This window comes from Entelurus aequoreus, linkage group LG10 (genome assembly GCF_033978785.1).
Source record: "Entelurus aequoreus isolate RoL-2023_Sb linkage group LG10, RoL_Eaeq_v1.1, whole genome shotgun sequence".
NCBI classification, from domain to species: Eukaryota; Metazoa; Chordata; class Actinopteri; order Syngnathiformes; family Syngnathidae; genus Entelurus; species Entelurus aequoreus.
This window is the reverse complement of record NC_084740.1, coordinates 75,462,459-75,482,187: the sequence shown is the minus strand read 5'-3', so window position 1 is coordinate 75,482,187 and position 19,729 is coordinate 75,462,459. Positions and strand designations below refer to the sequence as shown.

Genomic DNA, 19,729 nt, shown 5'->3' with positions numbered 1-19,729 from the left:
GTGAAACTACGGAGTAGAGGAGCAGGGGGTCTACTCGGAGCCGGACTCCACTCAGACTCAAGCAGACTCGGGAGCAGTTAAATGCACTTTCCGTTCAGCTGATGTTGTGTTGACTTGAGGGGGGCCGCTCCTCCGCATCTCTCCTACGGACGAGGCCGACGCTTTTTTTGGACTTTGTCTGGCTTTTCCTTTTTGGCCCATTTATCTTTTTTTAAAAACGGGAGCAAGCTGGCGCTTCCGCCATGTTGATTCAAGTTGTGTTTGTGCGGAGAGTGACTGCACTGGGAGCCAAGTGACAAGCCCCGCACGTTTGGTCGACAGTCAGTCAGGGGGCTGTTACTGCGCCGGTGACGCAGGAAAAACACCCAGAAGCCAAGAGTCTGGGGGGGGGGGGGGGAAACGTCGGAATTAAAACAAGAGATCTTTAGGTGACCCCCCGTCTGCGAGAAGCCGTCACCGACACAGGCCCACGTTTATATAACACACCGCCACGACATCGCCGCTGAAGGTTTGGACGTAGCCCGACAATAGAAGAGGGGGAAGTCCTATCAAATTCCTGGTGAGTTGTTGGCTAACTAGCACTGCACGCTATAGACGGGGATCGTCAGCCTAGCTACTATGCTACTTTCGCTTGCATTTACTTGTTTTTTCGTGTGCCATGTTGCCTTCACGCCTCGCCCAGGCTGTTTTATAAATGTCAAGGCGGCAAAAAGTGCAATTCATTGGTGCTAACACCACAACCGGTGTTTTTTTTTTACATTTTATTTCTAACACTGACTGTGGAGCTAGCATGCTAGCGCTAGCCAACCAAGTATACTGTCGGCGGTGTCTACCAGCTGAGACAGGGAAAACAATGATATATGTGTCGCTATTAATCCATTGATTGCATGGCAAAGCTGTACGTTTCGATTGTCGTCATGTTTATTTGATGCAAATAGTGCAAGCGAGTCGGCCACCCGAGTAAAACTTGATACTTAAGTGATACAAGTACTGTGGGGGTTTCAGGAAATAGACGACGACTCCTATTGAGTTCTGTATGCAGGTATCGACGTGATCTTAGTTTATTCACATTTCGTTCCTGTGACGTGTAAACGTGTGCTGACAAGAGCACACAAACTGGACAAATATGGTGACATTTTTAGTCATATTAGTTTGTCAAAATGCAACGGGCTACCTTAATACCGGACGTTAAGCTAACTGTTAGCACGTCCGAGGCTAATAACTAAGGGGAAATGGCGACTCTGCCCGAGAGCAACTCGGTCAACCGGGGTGGAACGACCTAAGAGTACCATGCAGGCTTCGTTGTGTTCGTAGCTGTTGGGGCCACATTTATTATATGTATTCTCTGGCACTGCCGTCTACCTTTTTAAGGAGGGGGGCGGTTAACGTATGCCAGGCCCCGAGCCGATGTGATGATGAGGCCTGCACGTCTCAACGCAATTCGCTTTTGACGACAAGGCCTGTCGACGAGTCCGCAGCTCGGCTGTTTTTTGTTGAGGTGGATCGTCTTTTGCACGATTTGCTAACTCGGGAGATCAACAATGTAAGGCATTTGTTATTGTTACTTGCGTTATGACTTGTTTTGATCTGTTGTGACCGCTCGCTGACATGGACGTTAATTCGACACCGATTCACCGGGTGGTGTAAATGCACGAATGTTGTAAAGCCGGTTCAGTTCTCTTGAGGCCGGCAACATGAAGTTTGTTCTAGAATAAGCCCAACAGGGACGTCAGGTGGGCTGCTGAACATATTCCAACGACAAGTGGGGGGGGGGGGTCAGTAGAATGTTCTAGCTTCTTGTAACACACAAAAGCAGGATAGAAAAGACCAATGCATTCCTATGATGGGAAAGTTGCTAACCCTAATTTTTGACCGAGAGCCCACAGGAGGCTTTTTCTGTAGTTAAAAAAGCAAACATTCTTAGACCGTCTTTAAGGATGTGATCTTAAGATAAACAATATTTACAGGGTTTGAATTTAAGTGCCGCGACCGCCCTTGTCACTTGCTGTAATGCCCTAAAAAATTGACCAGCATCGACGGCAAGGAAATGCCATCGCCCTTGACTTTTTACTTATTAATGAACAATTGTGACGTAATTGTTTCGTCGCAAACATTTGATAAAGACACCCAGAGATTACTTTTTTTCTTTCATTTTCAAATGTTTAAGACATCGCATAATTAATGTTAATCTGTATTAACAACATAAGTGCAGCCATTTTGGACGTAAGGGGACACTATGCCCATTTTTCCCCCAGATATATATATATATATATATATATATATATATATATATATATATATATATATATATATATATATATATATATATATATTAGGGCTGCAACTAACGATTAATTTGATAATCGATTAATCTGTCGATTATTACTTCGATTAATCGATTAATAATCGGATAAAAGAGACAAACTACATTTCTATCCTTTCCAGTATTTTATTGAAAAAAAACAGCATACTGGCACCATACTTATTTTGATTATTGTTTCTCAGCTGTTTGTACATGTTGCAGTTTATAAATAAAGGTTTATTTAAAAAAAAAAAAAAAAATTATTTTTTAAAAAGCTTCTGCGCATAGCATAGATCCAACGAATCAAAGACTAAATTAATCGGCAACTATTTTTATAATCGATTTTAATCGATTTAATCGATTAGTTGTTGCAGCCCTAATATATATATATATATATATATATAGGGCTGCAACTAGCGATTAATCTGTCGATTATTACTTCGATTAATCGATTAATAATCGGATAAAAGAGACAAACTACATTCAGTGTTTCCCATAAACTGCCAAGATACCTGTGGCGGTGGGGGCGTGGCTATGGGCGTGGTCACCATGACATCGTCGAGTAATTTGCATAATTTACTACAATATGATTTTCTCTAAAAAGGCTCAAAAAATGTATACTTACTAATTAATAATAACAGTTTGGTTTTAAACATCCATCCATCCATTTTACAATATAATTACAACACTTTATGTACATATTTATATACAGATTTGAACAATAAGTTATTCACTGAAATATATTTATTAATTGTGGTTCTTACAAAAAATATATCTTATAAAATATAAAAGCTAAAATGTCTCTTAAAGCTCTGCCCCTTTAATTAGTGCATACTAAATAATTTAACTTTAGCCTACTACTACAACCATATTATTTACCAGCAACATAAAGAGAAACAGAGTCAGAGGTGTCCTGCCACAGTCAGTAACAAATAAACAGAAAACAGTAGTGGTCAAATACAAATAAGGCAACAAGAGAAGTATCCTACACTTCTCTTTTGTAAAGTAAATCTGAACAGCCTATATGGGCATCTACATCAGCTATATGATTTGCCTGAGAAGCTGGACAGGACAAAAAAAAAAGTTATTTTTATTTTTTATTTTTATTTTTTTTATTTGTGGCGTACGTAATTCTTTCGTGGGGGGCCGCCACAAATAAATGAATGTGTGGGAAACACTGACATTTCTATCCTTTCCAGTATTTTATTGAAAAAAAACAGCATACTTGCACCATGTTCTTTCAACTTGCCAAATAAAACAAGGAAAATGTTACAAAAATGCACACTTTTGACATGCCCTAAAAAAATTTAATCTGATAAATCTATCGATAAAAAGCAGAGCCTGATGACGCATGCGCGTTTATCACAACTCTCTCTGTCTCTCCCCCTCCCTCACGAATGCTGCTGCGCCCACAATTTGTTTTGTTTTTAACCTTAACCCTCAACGTACATTGAAAATACACGCAACCCTAACCCAAAATGCCGGACTGTGGAGCTAGCATGCTAGCGCTAGCCAACCAAGTATACTGTCGGCGGTGTCTACCAACTGAGACAGGGAAAACAATGTTATATGTGTCGCTATTAATCCATTGATTGCATGGCAAAGCTGTACGTTTCGATAGTCGTCATGTTTATTTGATGCAAATAGTGCAAGCGAGTCGGCCACCCGAGTAAAATGATACAAGTACTGTGGGGGTTTCAGGAAATAGACGACTCCTTCTATTGAGTTCTGTATGCAGGTATCGACGTGATCTTAGTTTATTCACATTTCGTTCCTGTGACGTGTATAAGTGTGCTGACAAGAGCACACAAACTGGACAAATATGGTGACATTTTTAGTCATATTAGTTTGTCAAAATGCAACGGGCTACCTTAATACCGGACGTTAAGCTAACTGTTAGCACGTCCGAGGCTAATAACTAAGGGGAAATGGCGACTCTGCCCGAGAGCAACTCGGTCAACCGGGGTGGAACAAATTAAGAGTACCATGCAGGCTTCGTTGTGTTCGTAGCTGTTGGGGCCACATTTATTATATGTATTCTCTGGCACTGCCGTCTACCTTTTTAAGGAGGGGGGCGGTTAACGTATGCCAGGCCCCGAGCCGATGTGATGATGAGGCCTGTACGTCTCAATCCAATTCGCTTTTGACGACAAGGCCTGTCGACGAGTCCGCAGCTCGGCTGTTTTTTGTTGAGGTGGATCGTCTTTTGCACGATTTGCTATCTCGGGAGATCAACAATGTAAGACATTTGTTATTGTTACTTGTATCATGACTTGTTTTGATCTGTTGTGACCGCTCGCTGACATGGACGTTAATTCGACACCGATTCACCGGGTGGTGTAAATGCACGAATGTTGTAAAGCCGGTTCAGTTCTCTTGAGGCCGGCAGCATGAAGATTGTTCTAGAATAAGCCTAACAGGGACGTCAGGTGGTCTGCTCAACATATTCCAATGACAAGTGGGGGGGGGGGGGGGGGGGGGTCAGTAGAATGTTCTAGCTTCTTGTAAAATGAACACAGAAAAGCAGGATAGATAAAAGACCAATGCATAAATATGATGTAAAAGTTGCTTTAACCCTAATTTTTGATCGGGAGCCCACAGGAGGCTTTTTCTGTGGTTAAAAAAACAAACAGTGTTCTTAGACCGTCTTTAAGGATGTGATCTTCTGATAAACAATATTTACAGGGTTCGAATTTAAGTGCCGCGACCGCCCTTGTTACTTGCCTTAATGCCCTAAAAATTGACCAGCATCGACGGCAAGAACATGCCATCGCCCTTGACTTTTTACTTATTAATGAACAATTGTGACGTAATTGTTTCGTCGCAAACATTTGATAAAAACACCCCAATTTCTTAATTTTCAATTGTTTAAGACATCACATAATTAATGTTAATCGGTATAAACAACATAGGTGCAGCCATTTTGGACGTAAGAGGACTCTATGCCCACTTTTTTCCCAGATATATGTTTATGTGTATAATATATATATATATATATATATATATATATATATATATATATATATATATATATATATATAATGGGTGTGTATATTAGGGATGTAACGGTACACAAAAATATCGGTTCGGTACGTACCTCGGTTTAGAGGTCACGGTTCGGTTCATTTTCGGTACAGTAAGAAAACAACAAAATATACATTTTTTGGTTATTTACCAAATTTGTAAACAATGGCTTTATCCTTTTAACATTGGGAACACTATAATAATTCTGCCCACGTTAATCAACATTAAACTGCCTCAAGTTGTTGCTCAGATTAAATAAAATGACAAAACTTTTCTTCTACATATAAAAAGTGCAACATTAAACAGTTTCAAGTCAGCTCATCATGCTTAATTTATTACAGTATTTGGGAAGCCTGTAGTTGATTTATTATGTAAATTTTATATTTTTATCAACATGTGATAGCAGGGACCTGCCATTTAAAACTAGACTGCTGCATTACTAATGATTAATGTATCTATAGCTGAAAAAATGGTGCATTAGGAGAGACTATTCATCCCTGAACACCATGGAGTTCATGTAGGCTTAATGATGCTGTTACATTAATATTAACATGTAAAGCGACTTTGGGTACTTAGAAAAAGCGCTATATAAATCCCAGGTATTATTATTATTATTATTATTATTATTATATCAACTGTCACAGACAGAAACTCTTCATTTAACATAATGTCCTTTTTTTGCTGCTTCAACACAGCTCAATCAACACAGAAAAAGGTAAAGTGAAATAATAGACAGACAGGGCTTTGCTGTCCATAACACACACACACACCGCAAAATGAGCTAACATTACGCTAAAAGCGAATTAACCTTCACCTCAAGCCAGGACTGCGAGCGAGCTGAGCTGCCTTTTATATTTCTAGAAGGTCAACGGGCTCATAGTGATGTTACTAGTAGTTGACTGGGAGGTGTTTAATATAATTTGGGGGGGGTCCGCTGCCTGATGCTTACCTGCTAAACGCTAAGCACTGACTACATGCGCTCTGAATATGCACTGCTGATTGGCTGTTACTGCTCTGAATACGCACTGCTGATTGGCTGTTACTGCTCTGAATATGCACTGCTGATTGGCTGTTACCGCTCTGAATACGCACTGCTGATTGGCTGTTACCGCTCTGAATACACACTGCTGATTGGCTGTTACCGCTCTGTTTGTAACCAATCAGATGGTTGTGTGGGTGGGACAATGCTGGGTGTTTCGCAGGTTTCTCTGCTCCTCAGGGGATTTCATGGAAGTGTCTCACTTCAATAAAATTTCCTGACCAACGTATATTCCGCACTACCCTGGTATTGAGCACTGTATAACGGATAAACCACAGAAACCTCGACTATATATATATATGTATGTATGTATGGCATGGCGTCGGACGTCTGGAGGGAGGATGTGGACACAACCTCGGTAAGAGTGTTAGCTTGTACCTTGCTAGCTAGCTCACAAGTGTTAGATGAAGTTGTGTGAAAAAGAACTATCATTTTAGCCAAAATCAGCGAGCTAAACTTTGTCTACATCAGTTCAAGTACACTTTAAAGCAGCGGCAATTTGCAATGCAATAAAAAAGGCACGATAACAAACATATACGCGCACACAAACAGACACAACAATTCTATACATTTAGTCTATTAATTAGGGCGCTAAAACTGCCAGTAGTTAATCAATAGTGTTAAGCTTTTTAAACATAATAACAAAATGCTTTTCTTTTTGAGCGAGTTGGATTTGGTGTTTTATTTGTTTTTATTGCTACTATTTAACTTTTTAATACATTTAAAAAATAGTTTTTTTTTTAAGCGCTTTGCCTTTCCTTTCTTATAAACGGACATTTCAATAGTCTTTTACATTTTTACACTTTTACATCATTGTAACTGAGCTACTGTGTTGAACAATTTCCCTTGTGGATCATTAAAGTTTGTCTAAGTCTAAGTAACAAATGAATGAGCAGCACAGTTACAGTATAAATACATATTTATGAATTAATTTGTCATCTTTGTTTGTAAGCACATGCCTAAAATTACTTAAGTTTCATTTAAAAGTTGATGAAAAATCCAACTAGTCAACTAATCGTTAAGATAGTCCACTGTTAAAATAGCTGTTATATGCAGCCCTATTACACAAACTTAGTAATTGTGAAAAGTATAGACCATTATGTTACACTAATGGTAACCTAAGATAGCTAATAGTGTTCTTTCTGTTTTGCTTTGGAAAATGTAACTGAGCAAGTTGCAAACAGTCCCTTTAAGGAGCCAACTATGTAAAACGATTATTATTATTGCTTGTGTTGGGCTCTCTCGCAGGTTATGTAAATCCACAAATGTTGTGTAACTTGTCGAAAGGCCGGCCGCAGTTGCACTCAACATAAAGTTTGGTCTAGAATAAACCGACTTGGAAAGTCCAGGTGGGCTGTTCAACATATTCCAATGGCAGGTGGGAGGTCGGTAGAATGTTATAGCTTTCTGTAAAATTAATACACAAAAAGCAGGATAGATAACCGACCGAAACATTACTAACATTACAATACTAATACTAACTTGAATGTTTTTAATCCAAAGTTTACAGGAGGCTTTGACTGTGGTTAACAAAAATGTTAAGACTTTCAGCACTTGATCTTTGGATAAACAATATTTACAATAACCTGACTTAAATCGGCTTAGATCAGTGACCGTTTTTTAAAATATATTTACAACATGTTCAAAATGTGTAGGTGGTAGTAGCCTGTAGTCTCAAAAGGAATCACCTTTTGGAACAACTCTGTCTTGGTTCGGTTTGAGGTTTCTTAGTTTTCTTTGCCTCTATCCAAAGTTTATCATCTTTTATGTTTTGCTTAAAAGCCAACTATTTAAGACATTTGTTATTATTGCTTGAAGGGCTGGGCGATATGACCTTTTATTAATATCTCGATATTTTTAGGCCATGTCACGATACACAATATACATCTTAATATTTTGCCTTAGCCTTGAATGAACACTTGATGCATATAATCACAGCAGTATGATGATTCTATGTGTCTACATTAAAACATTCTTGTTTATACTGCGTTAATATATGCTCATTTTAAACTTTCATGCAGAGAGGGAAATCACAACTGAGTCAATTTACCAAAAGTGTATTTATTAAACAGTTAAGCAGTGGCACAAACATTCATGTCATTTCCAAAACAGAAAGTGCAAGATTGTCAGAGACATTTTAAAAGAAGCTATTAGTGCACTTTTGTGCATGATGTCACTAAGATGACATATCAAAACAGCACTAAATTAAAGTGCACTTTTTGTACAGAACACCACTACAATATTTTAAAACAAATAAAGTGCACTTTTGTGCAAGATGTCACACAAGATATTTCAATAACTGTCAAATAAAAATGAGCGGCATAATAGGAAATCAAATAGTGTATGTCCTTCGCTATGTGGTAGTTTCCTGCGGACGTTATCTCCTTCTGTTGTTGACTATTTTTTTCATACGGTGTTGATCTGGAAATGGAAGATGCCAGGCTCCATTGGGTCAGTGCATTTTGTTGGGTGTGGCACTGGCCGGAAATGTTTTAAGCACTTTTCATTCTCTAGCGGGTGACTTTTCAAATGATGCTACAAATTAGTAGTGCTGCTACTTTTTGTAGCAACGCTTTTGCCGCATACTTGACATATTACGGTTGTCTGTTCAACATCTTCCCGCTTGAAGCCAAACCACCACCAGACGATGGACCCCGTGCTGGTTTTCTTGGGAATTAATTTTTCTTCCTCCATTTGTTACCAGATTCGCACCTTCTCTCTCTCGTATTACCACTCACACCGCTCCGCTAGCACCACAGCTAACGTTACCATTCCGCTACCTGTCTGCTCGTATGACGTTGCACGAGCGACAGTATGTGACGTATGTAACACGGTGCGCTTGTTTTATCTCTCTGTGAGAAGGAGACAAGAAAGAGTGAGAATTGTCTGTAGTGTAATGCCCGCAGCTAGCACTAGTCTGAAGGCCCGCTGCGTGCACCCAACATAGTTTGTTCTACAACAAACATGGATGGGAAGTCAGGTAGGCTGCCCAACATATTCCGATGGTAGGTGGCAGGTCGGTAGAATGTTATAGCTTTTTATAAAATAAATATACAAAAGCAAGATGGATAACATACGTTTACTAACATTCGGTCTACTCTGACACTTACAGGAGGCTTTGAATATGGTAAATACAAATGTTGATCTTTGAACAAAGTCTTTTAAGCACTTTATCTTCACATAAACAATGTATACATTTACTTAATCTTAACTTTATATCTGTGACTACTTTTTAAAATGTACATGTCAAAATGTGATGGTGGTAGTAGCTTATAGTCTCAAAAGAAATGGTCTTTTGGACCAACTGAGTCTTGGTTCTGTTTGAGGTTTCTTAGTTTTGTCTTTCACCAAAATTACTAACCTAATATATTTCACTTAGAGGTAGGGATGATGTTTGATAAGGAATTATCGAGTTCGAGCCTATTATCGAATCCTCTTATCGAACCGATTCCTTATCGATTCAATTATCGAGTCCAGATAGGGTGTTGTATATGGAAAAAAACACACAATATTTGGTTTAACAAAAGCTCACTTTTATTATATAATTAAAAAAAAAATCTAATAAATAAATAAATATTGACTGTTACCCACCTAAAAAAATAAAATAAAATAAATAAATATTGACTGTTGTTACCCAAAGTATATTAAGTGGGATTTTTCAGAAAAACAAATATATACAGTAACACAAAAACAACCTGTCTCTGTGATCACTATAGGTGTATAAATAATAATATAGTGTTAAATAAAATCAGTCCCTTGGGCACAAAACTGAAAATAATACAGCTTTCCAAAAAGTGCACTTCTGCTGCTATTTGACATAACTGTTTGTTATGATGCTTTGACATTTTTGCACTTTATTTCTTTATTGAAAGAAAATTCTATGAAGAGAAAAGTTCTTTGCAAATGTGGTTACAATGCTTAAAAATGAAAAGTTAAAGCTAAAAAAAGAAATAACTTTATTGAGTTAACATTATTTCTTTATAGGGGGGAAAATGTTATGAGCTAGAGAATATAACAACTACACCAGCATGCAACGGGAGTTACAGGCATGCGCGGTAGCCCCGAAAAGTGTTGCATGTTGCCACGCTTTGAAAGTAAACGTCAAGACCTCAGCCAACACGCCTCGTCTGCATTATTTATAATTAGACCGACAACACATCTACAGTGTGATTTTGTTTTGTTTACAAGGAAAGAAAAACAAAAGTTAAAAAAGGGAGATATGTTGTATATATATGTATGTGCTGCGGTTGTTTTAAGAACGTTGCGACAGCTGCCGTAAAGGAGGTGCGTTGCTAGCCTGGTTGCTATGTTTCCGGTTGGTCGTAAAAGTGTTCGTCATGTGTTTTACCCTGCTAAAATCTCTCAGTAAAGTTATTCGATGGATTATAGCTTTTGTTTTGAACTTTATTACACCTTGGAGCGCTTTTTCCCGTCGGTTGTTTTCCTGCTTTCGCTATCTGCGCCTAATAACTGAGCTACGTGACGTCATTTCTTGTGATGTCCCACGGAGCATTTCTGGTCGGGACGGGATTCGAATAAAGAATCAACTCTTTTCCTTTACTATAGTGGTCTCGATAACGGGTACCGGTTCTCAAAAAGGGATTCGAGTCCGAGGACTCGGTTCTTTTCTTATCAAACAACCGGGAAAACCGGTTTCGAGTATCATCCCTACTTAGAGGCCAACTATGTAAGACATTTGCTAGTTACTGCTTGTAACCGATTGGTGTCTCAATCACTAAGTTTCCATGCACTAAATTAGTCTGATTTCTCAAATAGTTCTGTTTTTTGTATTTTCACACCTGCATGTGTTCAACTGTCCATGCACTCTTTTCTAATGCGACTATTGGTCATATGCCGTGTGCCTCTCGTACGCTACAGGGCGCTTATTTCCTTATAGCACGGACAAATATATTGCTTTCCCGGTTGACCTATGATGTAACACTACACATCCGTGGCTCCATACAAGTCAACAGCCTAGCTCTGTAGTACCTGATGTCAGCTGTAATATTGACACAGATTACAAATATATCTAATTAATATGCTGATTTTATATAGCATACATCAAAGAATGATTGTATATTGTGCTACAAACATGACGCTATTACCAATACCGTATCGGAGCGGATGCAGAGAGTTTTTCCAAATGAATTTTCAGCCGGAGTATAATGGAAACAAAACTTTCGAATGTCTCGGCGTTTATTGAAAAGCCACCGTGGATTGATGGAAGGAGTTTTAAATTCTAAGGAAAATACCGCTCTTGCCACGGCCGTAATGTTCCAGTTGAGAGTGTTGATATTGTTCTGGACTATCTTGCCAGTTGTGTGGAATACTGAGTTATTGCTAAACGGCTTGGAGTGCACAGATGTATCGTGAAAAGGTTTTGTGTACGCTTTATCTTTGGCCTTAAATATAGCTGTTTAGTTCTTTCATCTTATTCATATTTCATTAGGGAGTTCGAATGACATACGAATGAGCATTTAAAATTTCCTAAACTACCTTCCGAAATAAATCTTTAAAATGTTATGTTCTTTTAATTTGTTAAGCAAATAAACTGTCTCCTCTTCATTACAATTGTTGCTTATGTTTTTATTAATGGTATCTGCTTCGGGATTGTACGCCGCGCGTTGAGACTTTCGCATGCGCGATACGAAGGGTCCCCTCCGGCGGTCGAGATCTGGTTTTCAATTGCATAATCCAGGTGTGTTAGTCCAACTTTTCAAAGACCGGACACAGTCGGATTAATGTGTTTCCATGGGTTGTAGGATGCTTATTTAGAGACAAACTAATTTAGTGCATGGCCATGTACTGAATGTCATGGATGTTAATTTGATAGATTTATCGGGTGGTGTTATTGCCCAAATGTTGTGTAACTAGTCTGGAGCTTGTAAAAGCCTTGTAGAATAAATCTATAGAGTTAATCATCTGGGTCTTTCAACATATTCAAGTGGGGGTGTGCGGTTGTGTGTGGAAATGTGTCATCTTCTTTAAAAATGTATAAATACATAAAAGCAAGACCCAATAAAAGACTAATAGTCTATTTTGCCAAAGTCGGCAACCTTTAAAGAAATCAGTGTCCAAATGACAGAAATTTTACTAACCAGTTCTCAGTCATTTCTCATAACATCAGTTTTTGAGTAGTGGGTCGTTAAGTAACTATTTGGAACTCTCCCTTTCCATCGCCTGTCAGGTCAGGAGTGCTACAGCTGGCCGCGCACCTAGTTGTACTGAGTTGGCACCCGACAAAGGTAAGGACAGAAAGGTGGTTAATTATTTTTTTTTTTCAAGCCTGTGCAAACTACCCTAGTTTTGACATCACTACCAACCAGCGCTGTACGGTGCGACAAATGTACCCGAAAATGCGACTAAAAATAGACCTTGCGACCAAAAAAACCAACTGTTGCACATGTGTGGAAAGGGATTTCAACCCTTTTTATTGCATGTTGCCCCTAAAATAAATCCATTCGAAATTGATAAAACTAGAGTAAAATGTTTGCCCATCTGTATAGCAGGTTTGAAGTACATTTCAACCATAACCAAATGATTAATCACTCGTGTTGAGAGCTGTGTGTATATGCTGATTTTAGAAAAAAAATTATATTTCACTGCACGTGTATTATATCACCATGTTGATGATTAAACATGTTATAATTCTATGAGTGTTGGGTTTAAGGCTGCAGCTAACGATTATTTTTCTATCGATTAATCTATAGATTATTTTTTTGATTAATCTGTTAATCTATAGATTATTTTTTCGATTAATCTATAGATTATTTTTCCTTTTACCGATTATTTTTTAATTCAAAATGAAGATGAAAAAATAAATGTAGACCCGTTTTTTCAAAAGGCATGGCTTTTATTTACAAAAAAAAAGAAGTATGGCCACTCAGTCAACATGGACAACAACATGACTAAATATTCTGTAACAATGTAAACATTTAAAACTTTTAACATTTAACAAAATTAAAAGTAGCTTATTTGCTTTTTAATGTGCAAATATAAAAGTCAACATCCAGTGCAAATCTTAATATTCTGCAATAGTATAAGCATTTTAAAAGTAAAAGTATTGCTTATTTTGCTTTAAAATGTGCAAAAATAAAGATATAGAATACAAAAAAGTGCAAAACGAAATATTCTGTAACAACAGTGTAAACATTTCAACAAAAGTGAAAATATTGGTTATTTGCTAAAATGTGCAAAAATAAAGATAAACATCCAATACAAAAAAGTGCCAATCTAAATATTCTGGAGCACTGTAAACATTAAGTATTGCTTTTAAAATGTGCAAAATAAACATCCAGTCCAACACAGTACACAATAACCAATTCTACTCATTCCAGTGAGTGACTAACAGTTGTAATGAAGAAAGGTTAGCATGTGTACATGCTCTGGTTCTTTTCTTGTTTACAATATTCCCAGCAGCTGAAAATAGGCGCTCAAAAGGGGTCGATGTGGCTGGAACTGAGAGGTAATTAGCCTTCACCTCAAGCCAGGACTGCGAGTGAGCTGAGCTGCAGTTTATATTTCTAGAAGGTCAACGGGCTCATAGTGATGTTACTAGTAGTTGACTGGGAGGGGTTTATTATCATTTGGGAAGAGTCCGCTGCCTGATGCTCACCTGCTAAAAACCTATCTGCTCCACGCTGAAGCGCTGACTACATGCGCTCTGAATACGCACTGCTGATTGGCTGGTAATGCTTTCTGTGTACCAATCAGATGGTTGTGTGGGTGGGACAATGCTGCGTGCTGAGACAGAGGCAGACGGAGCAAAGCAGCTTGTTAACACTTTAGCTTTAGCTTAGAAACTCGTTCGGTACACCCCCGTACCGAACCGAAAGCCCCGTACCGAAACGGTTCAATACAAAACACGTACCGTTACACCCCTAGCAGATACAAATGACACATTCATGTTTTTGTGTAATGATGACAACGTATGCTCACGCGGACGATTGACTAGTTGATGGTTTTCTTTTCAAATGTTCGTTCATAGCCGTTGTGCTGCTATGATAGGCCATTTCCGCTCGACACAGTGTGCATACAACAACATTATTAGGCCGTTTATTTGAAATACTCCCACACTTTTGACCACTTTTGGCATGCTTTTCCCCCCTCGCTCGCATCGTCTGCTTTGATCGTCTGCTTTGCGCTTCGCCATGACGGTAGTGTGACGTAAATATGCGACGCGTCGACGCATTTACGTAACCGATGACGTCGACGCGTCGTTTCAGCCTTAGTTTGGTTTCAGCAGCACAGGTGTGCATGGACGCTTTAAACGCTAAAAAAAAAGATTCATAATGTTCCCAGGGCTTTGTGTAAGTGTAGGCAGGTTTTAAAAATAATGTACGTGTCATTGTACGTCTAGTATATCAAAATAAACATTATAATAACAGAGGCGTAATGCCACCAAGTCAGCCGTTGCTGATATTTCCAGGCTTCTGATTGGACAACATAGACCGTTTTAAAACTACACTTGTGTGGATGGAGATCATTTCAACTTTGGATATATGTTTTTGAACCTCCCGTGTTCATGTGGACATGGCCTCAGACTACTGAGTAAACTCGCTGACATCACACGTCACAAGGCAACAGGCACCGCATTTTTAAAAGGCACACGCACACTGAAACTTGTCTTAACTGCATTATGCCAGATATTTGAAGTTTATTTTTTAGGTAACACATTCATTAATACCCTAGTAACTACTTACATTTATTAAAGAGTAATTCCGTTGGTAATTCAATTACATTTTTGGTAAAGTAAGGAGTAACTATAATTAATGACTTTTTAAAAGTAATTTTCAGTTTCAGAACACAGCCTATCACACAGGATCATTAATTGGCAGGTTGGTGTTCCTGGCTAACGTATTTCATGTTGCTGCTGACGTTTAAACATGTCCTCTTAAAACAGAACACTGTATTTTACATTTTGTTTTTTGTGTTTTTGTTAGCTGAAGAATTGAGCATAGCTAAATTGTTTTTTTTTTAAAGATTTAAGATTATGTTTGACTTTTCTCATATTTTAAAGGCTTTTTCTTCTTTATTATCTCAAAATACTCTTAAAGTTGGGATTCTATTAGTCAAAACCTACTTTTCTTACTTGTTGGTACCTGTTTTTGTGTATTTGGGATCCCCAAAATTGACATTGAAGGCATGGTGGAGATATTTAGTTAGATCAACGGATATTTTCCTTTATGAGTTAGTTTATGGGCCATATGGGTTTTGAGTAGAGATGTCCGATAAATGCTTTAAAATGTATCGGAAATTATCGGTATCGTTTTTTTTATTATCGGTGTTGTTTTTTTTAAATTTTTAAATTTTTAAATTTTTAATTTTTTTATTAAATCAACATAAAAAACACAAGATACACTTACAATTAGTGCACCAACCCAAAAAAACTCCCTCCCCCATTTACATTCATCCACACAAAAGGGTTGTTTATTTCTGTTGTTAATATTCTGGTTCCTACATTATATATCAACATATATCAATACAGTCTGCAAGGGATACAGTCCGTAAGCACACATGATTGTGCGTGCTGCTGGTCCACTAATAGTACTAACCTTTAACAGTTAATTTTACTCATTTTCATTAATTACTAGTTTCTATGTAACTGTTTTTATATTGTTTTACTTTCTTTTGTATTCAAGAAAATGTTTTTAATTTATTTCTTATTTTATTTTATTTTAAAAAAACCCTGATCTTTACCATACCTGGTTGTCCAAATTAGGCATAATAATGTGTTAATTCCACGACTGTATATATCGGCATCGGCATCGGTATCGGTAATTAAAGAGTTGGACAATATCGGATATCGGCAAAAAGCCATTATCGGACATCCCTAGTTTTGAGCCATGTCGCCCAGCCCTACTCTTGTGTCAGCGACAGTGCTAGCGCAGTTTAAGGATGTTCTGTGTTTAATTGAGGTTTACAGTAGGGCCTATGATGGCATTGTGTTTCTATATATCTGAGGGCACGTGTGTACCTTCTTAATAATGACATTGTAATATTTAAGACATTGAATATTCCTACTAAAAGTGTTCTGTGCTACAAAAAAAAATTCTGTGCTACCATTTTTTTTTAACTTGGTAGCACCGGTCCTACTAGTTAAAAAGATAGGCGTACAGCACTGTTACCAACTATAACGTCTAACTTTACGCTGTGTGCCGGTCGTCATCGAACCTCCATTTGGACGTGTGTGTGGAGTGTGCATGTTGTCCCTGTGCTTGTGAGTTTTCTCCGGGTACTGTGGCTTCCGCCAACATTCCAAAAAATAAGCATGTTTGCTTCATTGGAGACTGTAAATTGTCCATAGGTATGAATGTGAGCGTGAATGATTGTTTGTCTATCTGTGCCATACGATTGGCCCTGTTCATTTTCCTTAGCATGTAAATGAGCTGGTCCATTCTGCGTTAGCATGAAGGTAGCGGCATTAAAACCAACCATCATTCCTACGTGAATGTGCACTTCATGTGTATATATAATGTACTTGACCTGATGTGTGGTTAGTTTTACAGAATATCAACAAAACACCTCTAGTGATTATTTCATCTGTAATTCAAAAGACTGTTTACTTACTTGGCAAACTAAATTGGAACAGTCAGGGAAAGCATAATATGGTGTAGCTTGTGTTACCTTTTACAATAAGCAGCAACAATTGAAATTGCATTGAACAAAGAGCGCAGTCTCACCAAATCAAATTCCTTGTGTGGGAAACATATTTGGCCAATAAAGCTGATTCTGATAATGTAGGAAAAACTGTTATTAACTAACAACACGTTTTAGGGGTGTGCATCTCTACCTTAAATGGGGATCTGAATTGAATCTCGATACATGGGTTATGATATGATTTACGAACAATAATTTTTAAAACAATTCGATTCGATACAATTCAATACGAGAGTTTGTGTGCGTCTCCTCTCTGCTCTGAAGAGAACAGAATGGATTTATTTGCGATTACACTTAAAAGTACATCAAAATGTGTTTTTAGTACAAGCTGTCCAAGAGCAGACATTCAGTAGACAGGGGACCGTCTGTGAGGAAAGGCTCTAAGCATCACCGCTTGTACGTTAAGGACAGTGATATACGCGCTTTCATGTCTCCAAACATCCAAAAAAGTTGCTTGATTTGTTGTTAGTTGCTTTTGAGAAAAAGTCACTAGGAGTTAGAAAGGTACTAGATTTAGCGATAGTCACCAAGTTGACAACAATGCGCTGAGGTGTGTGTGAAAAATTGTGAAAAACATTGCAACTTAGGGGAAACCATGTAGATCAGTGGTTCTCAAATGGGGGTACGCGAACCCCTGGGGGTACTTGAAGGTATGCCAAGGGGTACGTGATATTTTTTTTCAAAAATCCTTTATAAATATATTTATTGAATAATACTTCAACAAAATATGAATGTAAGTTCATAAACTGAACATCAAATCAAGTAGGCTATTCCATTCATTACCACAAACCCAGAGTTTCCCCCATGCCATGATGACCCTCACTAAAATGTCTATCAAAAAGAACTGTGAAAAGAAATGCAACAATGCAATATTCAGTGTTGACAGCTAGATTTTTTTGGACATGTTCCATAAATATTGATGTTAAAGATTTATTTTTTTGTGAAGAAATGTTTAGAATTAGGTTCATGAATCCAGATGGATCTCTATTAGAATCCCCAAAGAGGGCACTTTAAGTTGATGATTACTTCTATGTGTAGAAATCTTTATTTATAATTCAATCACTTGTTTATTTTTCAACAAGTTTTTAGTTATTCTTATATCTTTTTTTTCCAAATAATTCAAGAAAGACCACTACAAATGAGCAATATTTTGCACTGTTATACAATTTAATAAATCAGAAACTGATGGCACAGTGCTGTATTTTACTTCTTTATCTCTTTTTTTCAACCAAAAATGCTTTGCTCTGATTAGGGGGTACTTGAATTAAAAAAAATTTCACACGGGGTACATCACTGAAAAAAGGTTTAGAACCACTGATGTGGTTAATTTGTTTGTAACAATGTGTTCTAATGATATGTAGGTTCATTTGTTTATAACAATGTGTTCTAATGATATGTTAATAGACTTATTTAAAGTAATTGTATTAATGTATTTATGTACCTTAAGTAGAAAATTTTATGTGCATATGAAAGCAACACAAGCATTATAAACAACGTAACATGGCAAAAACGAAATAACATAAATTAAAAATAAATGTGAAAATTGTGAAAGATAGCACCTGATGGCCATAAGACGTCTACAAATATTAAAAAGTTTAAATTTTCCTGAGGGAACTCTCCTGAAGGAATCAATAAAGTACTATCTATCTATCTGTATTTTTGTTAATAGTATCAACGTGTCAGCTTTTTCTCATTACATGATGCCTTTATTTCTATTTTTACATTTTGATGATGAGAGGTTTTTTCAAGTTATATATATTTTTATGTACTAATGTATGCACATGTACAAGCTGTATCGAAACAGATCCATTTAAGAGTTTGAGCAGAAATGTCGTACAGTAATGAACTATACACCATAAAACATTAACAACATGCTATGTCAAATGAATGGTTTTTAAAGTAATAACTTTGTGAAATGACAAAAAGTCCACAAGTAATATAAAAAAACATGTTTACTTTTGATATCAATATAAAACACAAAGCAGTTTGGCTAATCAAATAAACAAGCTTTGTTGTTCAACAACACCATGCGGTTGAGTGCATGAGTTTGGGCAACAAAAATAAACCGGACTCGTACATCTAATACACAATCTTTGTTGCTCACTGACAACGCAGCCTGCGTTCAATTCGATGAGATGACATAACATTTGAGCTAGTATTTATGTTACTGGAACACTGACAAAGTTAGCAGTTAAAGGACAAGTGATCATCCCAGTAAACAAACTAAAGACTTTAAAGTTGTGGCAACGTTCCAGACACATCGCCTGCTGCATGGTATCTCTCAGTCCCAGTAGTTGACGGAAGGACGTGATGTTGCACTTGCAAAATGAAACTACAACATTAAATATTTTTCTCCTCAATGGTATAATTTTAATGTGGGACAAATGCATTTGTCTTCAATATTGTCCACACTTGTCATCTACTAACAGCAGTGCGCTGTTAAACGCATGCCGAGACTCCACGGAAGTAGAAGCTAGTGAAATTAAGTGAAACAAATCAATCGGCTCTTTATGCGAAGGGAACCTCTCCAGAGCAAAGTCTGCGCAGTTGCCGCCATTTTTTCCTGAGTCTAATGGCGCTAGTGCGGAAGCAAGCAGTGTTGCCTAAAATGTATTAGTAAATGTTTTTTCGGTAATTAAAAATGTATACGGTATTACTAAAGGTCTGGATTGTTTGTAGAGCCTTTCCAATCCTTATAGTGACCT

The 19,729-nt window shown here is 37.5% G+C and overlaps 1 protein-coding gene across 5 annotated transcripts in view; it reads left to right on the top strand.

Moving 5' to 3' along the window:
* Positions 1-19,729, top strand: part of usp9 (ubiquitin specific peptidase 9) — a 71,996-nt gene continuing 52,267 nt past the window's right edge. For 4 of the 5 annotated variants that reach the window (XM_062061705.1, XM_062061703.1, XM_062061702.1 and 1 more), the window contains exon 1: positions 1-559. The gene's annotated coding sequence lies outside the window, so the exon portion shown is untranslated. The remainder of the gene's footprint in view (positions 560-19,729) is intronic. The other variant, XM_062061704.1, reaches the window with a different exon arrangement.